Source organism: Arachis stenosperma, chromosome 4 (assembly GCF_014773155.1).
Source record: "Arachis stenosperma cultivar V10309 chromosome 4, arast.V10309.gnm1.PFL2, whole genome shotgun sequence".
Taxonomy (NCBI): Eukaryota; Viridiplantae; Streptophyta; class Magnoliopsida; order Fabales; family Fabaceae; genus Arachis; species Arachis stenosperma.
This window is the reverse complement of record NC_080380.1, coordinates 100,867,117-100,878,731: the sequence shown is the minus strand read 5'-3', so window position 1 is coordinate 100,878,731 and position 11,615 is coordinate 100,867,117. Positions and strand designations below refer to the sequence as shown.

Genomic DNA, 11,615 nt, shown 5'->3' with positions numbered 1-11,615 from the left:
TTTTTCTCGAGTTTTAAATCCTTTTACAGACTTTTAGTATAATATTTATTTCTATATATACGTATTTATATCATAATCTTATGTCGTAGCACCAAACTATAATTGAATTATGACTTAAGAATATGACAATAAATAGTAGGGTGTTACAAAAAATATAGATGTATTATAGTAAACTTCAAAATTAGTAGTCTCTTTTGTAAGTGCTAGTCTAATATAACAATACATGCATGCATACCTTAATTTGTTACATCCCAAGCAACTTTGTCAAGGGGGCAAAAACCTGTAATCTCTCCATTGCGATGCTAGCCTATATAAAAATAGTAGCGTCAGAAAAGCAACTCAAGACCAAACTTAGCATTAATTCTTAAAATATTTGATACACACATAGAAGTATAAATTAGTAATACTACTATAATTTTAATGACATAAACATTCATAAGTTATAAGGCATGTTTAGAACTATTAACATTGTGTAAACTATTTACAACATCAATAAATAATAAGTAAGCAGAAAAGGAAATTCAAGGACAAAGATAGATCTTCATAAACAATCAACTTCAGGCCACAGCCACTTAGAAGAAAATAAACAATGTCATAAATAATCAAATTCTTTTTCAAAAAATTTTATACAAAGAAATCAATTCTGACATTCTGAAGTTCGTGTGATGTTAGTAGTACCATACCACTCTCAACTCTTCATTAGTATTATCTATAGGAGTAGAAAAAATGTTATTTACACCATAGCACTCGCCCATATTTTATACCTATAATAATTTTTTTTTATAAATTCTATAAGAATCCCGCTAGGGAGACAATGGAGTATCTTTACATTGTCCACAACGCACTGGTTATTCAGCCCAATATAAGTTAAAAATGAAAATCAACCCACATTTTACCCTAATTTCAAAAACCCCATTCAGTTTTGTTTCAATTATAACCATCTAATTTCTAATTCAAATTTTTACCAATTCTTTATTTGTGCACCGACGGCAACCCTCCCACCTAACCCTCGACGACCTCCCCTAACCATCCTATCGCAGTGGCGCCAAGTGACCCCACACCTCCATTAGCGCCGACCATACCTGCACTGCTCACCCTCCCGCATGTGCCTCTTTCGTCATTGGGAGCAGCTAGTTTGGTCAGCCCCTGCTTTTCATCGCGAGTCTTACGCGGCATTCATCGGAGGGCCTCATCATCAACTGAGTGTGCCCACCCTGCATTTGCCTGCATTCTGTGTCCTACGTCCTGCATCAGCCAGTTTAAGCTGTGACTGTTGAACGGGTCGACCTCTTTGTTGCTACGGCCCCCAAACACCTTCCATCGTCGATGATCTACCGTAAGTTAGTGGATTAATTTCTTAATATGATGATAACTATTTCTCTTGCAACTAGTTGTACATACAATGAATCTTGTTGAGGTGTTTGATTGTTCATAGTGAAGAACTCTATTGTTGCAATGTCATTGGATTGGAATGTGTAGAATAAGTTATTGTTGTAGATGGTTGCGATTGAGTTAATCTTAGCGCAGGAAATTTTGCAAAATTTTGGTTTAAATAGCATAGTAGTTTTCACTCGCTATGTGGACATTTGCATGCAACGTCACCTAAATTAGTTGACCATTGTCGATCTTTAGTTGACATTAATCTGATGGTTACTTTACATGTTCCTAGATGGTTGGTTTCCATTCTAAGGACTGATATTTGGTTTTACTAAGTTTCTAGCTTGTTTGACTCAGGTGCTATTTGACGTGTTTCTTGTTTTTAAGCAGCTAAGCTCAGTATTTGAGTCCTTTTAAAGATTTGTTAAGGTAAAGTGTAAAATCCGGTTAATTAACGGCTAACTAACCCATAAATGAGAATTTATTCTAGAAAGCCCTAAATGTGATTTTTATGGCTAAATGCGATAGAGGAGGTTGAGGTGAGAATTTCGATACCAATTTTATAGAATTCGGACCAAGATTGGACCGAACGGGCCAAACCGGGCCAACCGGACTCAAAGTGGGCCCTTGGCCCAACATAACTAAACCAAAACCCTAGTTTTTAGCACTCTCTCTCCTCACTTATCACTCAAAAAACGCTGAAATGGAGGCCATGGAGGGGAAAACTCTCTCTCAAGTTCTTTCTCTCACTTGATCTTCAAACCACCATAACTTTTGATCTAGAGATCCGATTGTCGCGCCATTTGTGGCCACGCATTCACTGCAGAGAGCTCTACAAAACCCATACAATCAATCTTGAGGTAAGCCACATTTTGCTCTTCGAATTTCTAGCCTTGATTTCAAGTTTCATGAGCAAAAATGTTGAGATTTTGGGCTCTTTGATGTTATAGGACCCAACTCTCTTGAAGGAGAAGGTTAATCTTGTCTCTTTGGACCTTGGGTGTGGTAAGATTCTCAACCCTAGTGTAATTTGTGGTTTTATGATGTTTGGATTTTGAGATGTTGTGTATGGGTGTGATAATTGTGGCTTAGGTTATGTATATGTGAATGTTGGAGCTTGATTGGTGTTATTGAAAAGCTTGAAAAGGGTTTGGTGGTGAAAAATCTGTTCTTGAAGGTGTTGAGGCCTTGAGAGCTTGAGAAAAAGTGGTTTGGAAGTGCTTTGGTTGAGCTTGGGAAATCGGCTAAGGTATGGTTTCGGTTTCCCGTATCTAATATGTAATGTGGTAGGAAATGCTTAGGCTAGAGGCCCTAAGATAGGCGTTGAATTGTTGATGATGTTGAATGGTTGATATATATGATGTGGTCATATATGTGATGATGATTAATGATGCCTTGATGGTATGATGTATGAGAAATATGCATGTTGTGATATATGCTTGATGATTGGTTATGGTTGAATTGTGGGTTGAACCATGTTGATGGTGAATATGATATTGATTATGTATAATGATGGTTAATTGGAATTTGTGTTGTTGAAAATTGGCATGAGGAAGAGTATATGATATGTCAATGTGTTTAGGTTTGAGCCACTTGGGTGAAGTGGGCTAAAATGATGGGATAGTGATTTTGTAGATTGTAGTAAAGTGTCAATGTGTGAGTTGAGGAGGCTTGAGGTTGAATTTAATATATTTTGATTGATTTCAAAGAAAATGGATGAAATTGGCATGTTTTGATTGATTTTGAAAAGAGTTGGAAATGACTTGTTTTGAAAATGGCATGTTGTGGTTTTGTATGAAAAACATGCTTTTTGGGCATACTTTGACGGGACATAACTTGGACTACGGATCTCTATTTTACACCAAATCTATTTAGAAATGAAATTGGATCCGGGATGTCCATGCCGTTTGAAGAACGGGTGAAAAACGATTTAAAATGAGGAAGTTATGTCCGTCGGAAGATTGGGGGTTGAATCTGTGAATTCTGCAGTTTTTAACTTAGAAAATTTTTAGCAGAATGACTCCCCGCGCGTAGGCGCACTTGGCGCGTACGCGCCGCTCTTCCAGGAAGCGCCATTCACGCGTGCGCGTGATGTGCGCGGGTACGCCGATGTGCTGCACCCAATGCCCAGCCATTTTCCAGAGAGTTGTGCCAGAACTGTGCCAATTTTGTGCCTGGGGCACGAGAGCACCCACGTGTACGCGTGGTTGACGCGTGCGCGTCAATTCGCTAGCTTTCAATCCACGCGTTAGCGTGCATGACGTTTAAGCGTCGATGAGTTTTGTGGCCATCCACGCGTGCGCGTGGAGTGCGCGTATGCGTGGCTCTGTTTTCATCCCAAAGTTGATTTTTGAGTTTTAAAAGCCAAATTTCATACTTCTAAGCCTCCGATCTCACCACTTATGTCTTAAATCATTATGATATGCCTAGCAATGGGAAAAGGAGCTAGGGGATGTGGTAACTTGCGAGTGAAGCAAGGAAAAATGAATGATCAATGTGGATCAAAGATGATTATGTGAGAGGCGGAGGATGGTGGTGGAAGTGCTTGTTATGCCATGGGCCGAAGGGCCGTAGTTGTTAATGAAAAGGCTGGTTATAGATTTAACCGTGAGCCGAATGGCTGGTTATGGATTTAACCGTGAGCTGGATGGCTAGATTATTGCCGTGTTATGGCGGAGCCATGATTATGGCTAGTATAAATGCATATATGCTGTTGAATGAATTGTGTATGTTGCACTTCCACTGTTGGAGATGAGAGTTTCCCTGGGAGGAAGCAGTGGCTAGCCACCACGTGCTCCAGGTTGAGACTCGAAGCTCTTTTGACCCTATGTCATAAGTGTGGCTGGGCACTGTGAAAGACCCGGATGAGCTCGCTCCCGTAAATATTCACCAGTGAAGGTGATGGATATAGATCATGATTATGATCAAGCTTATGATAAGTATAACTCGAGTTGGGGATGCGTGACAGAGGGACAGTCCAATGGTTAGCTACCAGGACTTATCGGGTTGGCTCTATAACCGACAAATGATATTATCAGCCACTAGGGACAGGCATTCATCATATGCATACTATATGAATTATTTGAGATTGCCTATTTGACTGCATACTACTTGCTAATTGTTAAATGCCTTAATTGCTCCTATTTGTATATTTCTGGTTTGATATAACTGTGTTTGCTACATTATACTCCTGATGGTGGTGGGCAGGTTTGAAGGAATTGGAAAGGGAATGATTAGTTAGACTGAAGTACCTTTAGTCAGATGCCCTTTATGGTTTAGCTTGTTTATAAGCTTTGATATTATTCTGGAGGAAGTTCTAGTATTGCCTTTAGCTTTCCTCTATTATTATGTATTATATATGTGGAAGTTGTTACCATGCTGGGGACCTCTGGTTCTCACCCATGCAAATTTTGTGGTTTTCAGATGCAGGACGTGAGGTTTCTCGCTGAGGCCTGCTGGAGACTTCTAGATTTGCGGAGATCCTTTGTTCTCGGGACTACGTTTTGGTTTATATGTTTTGTTTAGATACTTTTATCTCCATTAAATAATACAAACTGTGATGACTCCTCTTATAGGAGATTTTGGAGAATAGGTTTTATGTATTTATGTCCCTTTGGGTTTCCTTTGGGGTTTTCCTTATTTTTATCATATGTATATATTGCTATATGCTCGGACCGGTTATCTTCGCAGCCAGATTTTAAGTCTTGATATTCCTGTTTTTGACACTCTTTTGTATATATATAATCTCGCGTTGGTTTATCCTTGTTCGTTACGTTATCGATCGGAGTGTTGCGCTTTTGAGTTGCGATTTTTGTTTACCCCTTTTTCTACAAAGGCTCCTAGTTATAATCAATCATTCATACTACTATACATACTAAATTTTTATTTTAGAGGTCGTAATACCTTGCCATCTCTGAATTATGACTTAAGCATAAGACTCTGTATGGTAGGGTGTTACATAAAGTAAATGTATATATGGTCCTCAAGTCGAGCTATGTACTCAATAAGTTAATCAATTAAAAATAAGTTTGCTTTTGCCTTTGATGATAATTCAATATAACCATGTTGCCTTGATATTAGATGTATGATTTTTTTTGTCTTTCCTGATAATTCATTGTAAACATGATGAGATACCGTACAAATCGAATGGTTACTTTACCAAGCATTTGGATGGTTGGTTTTCATACTCATGAATAAATTGGACCAAGCTAGTCTTGCTATGTAAGAATCTACCGTAGAATGTGTGCATACTCTCACTCCTTTGCTTACTCCTCATAGCAACCCAAAATTTACACTTGAAAAATATGGGAACCCACATGCGTCAGTCAAAGGTCTACAAAAAACAAACCATTCTTAGCAGAGAAACCTTAAACTGAACTCACTACTACAAAACAAATAAAGCCAGACACCAAGGACTTATCAATTAAAGTGCGTAATGTAACTTTACAGTGATGAACCTGACAGCCATGTGTTGTTATGTAAGTTGTACTCGTCTATAAATTCAGACCAGTTATCCTCAAATGACTCTACCATTCGAAAATTCCATACAATGTCATTGAGGTTAGCATAAAACTCTCTGTACCGGTAATAACCTCCAAACTTGTGCGGTAACTTCTTCATAATGTGCCAGATGCACCAACGATGGTGTGTATCGGGTAGGGCCTTTCTAATTGCACCGAACATGGATCTGCATTGATCGGTGATGATCTCCTATGGAGTAGTTCCCATGCACTTCATCCATTGGCTAAAAACCCACTCATAACTTGAAGTTTTCTTATTCCTTAGCAGAGCACAGCCGAGCAGGGTCGACTTACCATGGTGGTTGACACCAATAAACGAAGCAAACAGTAATACATGCCTACACGCAAAATAACCACATATAAGAAAACCTGGTCATGACCGTACCAAAAAAAATTAAAAACCTCTGACATAACTACGTCAGACCTGTTTGTACTCTATGTGCTATCAAAGGTTACCACGTCTCCGTAATATTCATACGACCTTGTGCACCTTGCATCCACCCATACTGCATTCCTAAACTTACACCCCTCGTCCAAATTCACTGCGTAGAAGAAGTTCGGATTGATGTCCTTCATTCGCATAAAGTAGTTCATCATTTCCCTAACATCTGGATTCACGTTGTTAGTTCGGAGTCTTGATGTAATATAGTTTCTTAAATCCTTTTCTAAGAAGCCCAGGTTCAACGACCCCCCAGCCTCATTAGCCAATGCGAGGAATGTCTTGTTTGGTCGAATCACAGCCCCATCATTATCCTCAATCACACATTTCACATAGATGGTCAGCTCCCTATACTCATGGCAGTGCATGATGCGTGAGCATCTTTTCTATCTTTTCGTAGTGAATTTGCATCTAATTTATTGAGTTTAATAAAGAATTAATTATCTTTTAGCCAATATGGATGCTACTTTGAGTCTTTTGCAATTTTGTTTATTTTAGGTAGTATTCGACTGGATTTGATGGAGTTTTTGCAGCTCAAGAATTAAAGGAGATAGCAGCGAGGAGCGACGCGTAAGCATGACTGACGTGTACGCGTGATTTGGAGCTTTCCATGGCGACGCGTGCGCGTGACTGACGCGTACGCGCGATTTAAAGATTTGCTCAGCGACGTGTACGCGTGACCGACGCGTTCGTGTGACTTGCGAAGAAGACCAACGACGCGTACGCGTGACTGACGCGTACGCGTGACATGCGCCACGTGCAGAACATGCAGAAAACGCTGGGTGCGATTTCTAGGCTGCTTTTGACCCAGCTTTCATCCCAGAAAGCACAGATCCAGTGAAGCCAAGTGGTCCCCACGTTACAAGACGCGGAGTAGTTAGTTAATTCTGATTTAAATTCAAATTTGATTTTAAAAGATATTATCTTAATTTTAGATATTAGATTTTAAATTAATTAGGATTAGTTATAAAAAGGGGAGACTTCTCTTTTGTTGGGAAGATTCTATTAGGGAGATTCCATTAGGAAATTCTATACAAATTTACATTCAACATTTCATGAGCAACTAAACATCCACTGTTAAGGTTAGGAGCTCTGTCTATTTGTATGGATTGATTTATTTGATCTTTCTAATTTAATTCATGTTTTGATTTATATTTCAATAATTATTTTCATTCTTTATTTTATGAATTTGGGTGGAACGGAAGTATGACCCATGTTCTAATTGAGTTATTGTAAAACTTGGAAAAGCTCTTTACTTGAACAACAGCTTGAAAACATATTATTCTGAATTTCTAATTGTTTGTATTTAACGGGATACGTGACTGATGAGCGGATAATTTATACGCTTTTTGGCATTGTTTTTAGGTAGTTTTTAGTAAGTTCAAGCTACTTTTAGGGATGTTTTCATTAGTTTTTATGTTAAATTCACATTTCTGGACTTTACTATGAGTTTGTGTGTTTTTCTGTGATTTCAGGTAATTTCTGGCTGAAATTGAGGAACTTGAGCAAAACTCTGAAAAAGGCTGACAAAAGGACTGCTGATGCTGTTGGAATCTGACCTCCCTGCACTCAAAATGGATTTTCTGGAGCTATAGAACTCTAAATGGCGCGCTCTCAACGGCGTTGGAAAGTAGACATCCAGAGCTTTCCAGCAATATATAATAGTCCATACTTTATTCGGGAACTGACGACGTAAAGTGGCGCTCAACGCCAAGTACATGCTGCTGTCTAGAGTTAAACGCCAGAAACACGTCACGACCCGGAGTTGAACGCCAGAAACACGCTATAACTCGGCGTTCAACTCCAAAAGAAGTCTCAGCTCGTGGATAGATCAAGCTCAGCCCAAACATACACCAAGTGGGCCCCGGAAGTGGATTTATACATCAATTACTTACTCATGTAAACCCTAGTAGCTAGTTTATTATAAATAGGACTTTTTACTAGTGTATTAGACATCTCTGGATGCCTAGTCCTTAGACCATAGGGGCTGGTCATTCGGCCATGCACCTTTCACTTATGTATTTTCAACGGTGGAGTTTCTACACACCATAGATTAAGGGTGTGGAGCTCTGTTGTACCTCAAGTTTCAATACAATTACTATTATTCTCTATTAAATTCTCTTTTATTCCTATTCTAAGATATACGTTGCACTTCAACTTGATGAATGTGATGATCCGTGACACTCATCATCATTCTCATCTATAAACGCGCGTGACTGACAACCACTTCCGTTCTACCTTAGGCCGGGCGCATATCTCTTAGATTCCCCAACAGAATCTTCGTGGTATAAGCTAGATAGATGGCGGCATTCATGGGAATCCGGAAAGTCTAACCTTGTCTGTGGTATTCCGAGTAGGATTCTAGGAATCCGGAAAGTCTAACCTTGTCTATGGTATTTCGAGGAGGATTCCGGTATTGAATGACTGTGACGAGCTTCAAACTCCTAAAGGCTGGGCGTTAGTGACAGACGCAAAAGAATCAAGGGATTCTATTCCAACCTGATTGAGAACCGACAGATGATTAGCCGTGCTGTGACAGAGCATTTGGACCATTTTCACTGAGAGGATGGGATGTAGCCATCGACAAGGGTGATGCCTCCAGACGATTAACCATGCAGTGACAACGCATAGGACCATTTTCCCGAGAGGATGAAAAGTAGCCATTGACGACGGTGATGCCCTACATACAGCTTGCCATGGAAAGGAGTAAGAAGGATTGGATGAATGTAATAAGAAAGTAGAAATACAAGAGGAGCACAGCATCTCCATACGCCTATCTGAAATTCCCACTATTGATTTACATAAGTATTTCTATCCCTTTTTATTTTATTTATCTTTATTTATCCAATCTAATCACATTTGACTTTATGAGTCCACTTAACTGGGATTTACAAGGTGACCATAGCTTGCTTCATACCAACAATCTCTGTGGGATCGACCCTTACTCACGTAAGGTATTACTTGGATGACCCAGTACAATTGCTGGTTAAGTTGAACGGAGTTGTGTCCACACATAGTTGAAAAAGCAGTGAATTTTACAAAATACAATAACAAAGTGTTCTTGGTGTTCATCTTGACATTCATAGTGTTCTTGCATGCATCATGAGTTTTGATTCATAATTTTCATGTTGTGAGTCATTTTTGTTGTTTTTCTCTCTCATCATTAAAAATTCAAAAAAATCAAAAAATATCTTTTCCTTATTTTTCTCATAATTTTCGAAAATTTGAGTTGACTTAGTCAAAAATTTTTAAAATTAGTTATTTCTTACAAGTCAAGTCAAATTTTCAAAAATTTAAAAATCTTATCTTTTCAAAATCTTTTTCAAAAATCATATCTTTTCCATTTTTTCCTTTTTTTTCGAAAATTTCAAAAATCTTTTTCAAAATATTTTCAAAATCTTTTTCTTATCTTCATATCAAATTTTCGAAAATTAGCTAACAATTAATGTGATTGATTCAAAAATTTGAAGTTTGTTACTTTCTTGTTAAGAAAGGTTCAATCTTTGAATTCTAGAATCATATCTTGTAGTTACTTGTTAGTTAAGTAATTAATTTTAAATTTTTAAAAAAAATTAAATCTTTTTCAAACATATCTTTTTATCATATCTTTTTCAAAAATTTTATCTTTTTCAAAATTTTGATTTCAAAATATCTTATCTAACTTCTTATCTTCTAATCTTTTCAAAATTTGATTTTAATATCTTTTTCAACTAACTATTTGACTTTTTGTTTGTTTCTTATCTTTTTCAAAATCACCTAACTACTTTTCCCTCTCTAATTCTCGAAAATATCTCATCCCTTTTTCAAAAATTCTTTTTTTGTTTTAAAATTTTAATTTTAATCTTATCTTATCTTTAATTTTCGAAAATACTAACCTCTTTTTCAAAATTATTTTCGAATTCTCTCTCTCTTTTCTTATTCTATTTAATTATTTATTTACTAACACTTCTCTTCACCTCTCTTCATCCAAAAATCCGAACTCACTCCTTCCCCTGCGTTTGGATTCTTCACTCTTCCTTCTTCTATTCTCTTCTTCTTCTACTAACATAAAGGAATCTCTATACTGTGACATAGAGGATTCCTCTTCTTTTCTTGTTTTCTTCTCTTTCATATGAGTAGGAACAAGGAAAAAGGCACTCTTGTTGAAATTGATCCCGAACCTGAAAGGACTCTGAAGAGGAAACTAAGAGAAGCTAAATTACAACAATCTAAAGGTAACCTTTCAGAAATATTAGAACAAGAGAAGGAGATGGCAGCCGAACCCAACAACAATAATGCAAGGAGAATGCTTGGTGACTTCACAAAACCAACGTCCAAATTTGATGGAAGAAGCATCTCCATTCCTGCCATTGGAGCCAACAATTTTGAGCTTAAGCCTCAACTAGTTGCTTTAATGCAACAGAACTGTAAGTTTTATGGACTTCCATCTGAAGATCCTTACCAGTTTTTATCTGAGTTCTTGCAGATTTGTGAGACTGTAAAGACGAATGGAGTAGATCCTGAAGTCTACAGGCTCATGCTTTTCCCTTTTGCTGTAAGAGACAGAGCTAGAATATGGTTGGATTCACAACCTAAGGATAGCCTGGACTCCTGGGATAAGCTGGTCACGGCCTTCTTGGATAAATTCTTTCCTCCTCAAAAGCTGAGCAAGCTTAGAGTGGATGTTCAGACCTTCAAACAGAAAGATGGTGAATCCCTCTATGAAGCTTGGGAAAGATACAAGCAGTTGACCAAAAGGTGTCCATCTGACATGTTTTCAGAATGGACCATATTAGATATATTCTATTATGGTCTATCTGAGTTTTCGAAAATGTCATTGGACCATTCTGCAGGTGGATCCATCCACCTAAAGAAAACACCTGCAGAAGCTCAAGAACTCATTGACATGATTGCAAATAACCAATTCATGTACACTTCTGAGAGGAATTCCGTGAATAATGGGACACCTCAGAGGAAGGGAGTTCTTGAAATTGATGCTCTGAATGCCATATTGGCTCAGAACAAAGTGTTGACTCAGCAAGTTAACATGATTTCTCAAAGTCTGAATGGATGGCAAAATGCATCCAACAGTACTAAAGAGGCAGCTTCTGAAGAAGCTTATGATCCTGAGAACCCTGCAATGGCAGAGGTTAATTACATGGGTGAACCTTATGGAAACACCTATAATTCATCATGGAGAAATCATCCAAATTTCTCATGGAAGGATCAACAAAAGCCTCAACAAGGCTTTAACAATGGTGGATGCAATAGGCTGAGTAATAGCAAGCCTTTTCCATCAT

General features: G+C 38.0%; 1 non-coding gene across 1 annotated transcript; it reads right to left on the bottom strand.

Annotated features, from left to right (window-relative positions):
- Positions 1-10,984: 10,984 nt before the first annotated feature.
- On the bottom strand, positions 10,985-11,088 carry LOC130977206 (small nucleolar RNA R71). The gene has a single exon (XR_009084909.1). It is a non-coding gene; the product is annotated as a small nucleolar RNA R71 (small nucleolar RNA).
- Between the last annotated feature and the right edge of the window lie 527 nt (positions 11,089-11,615).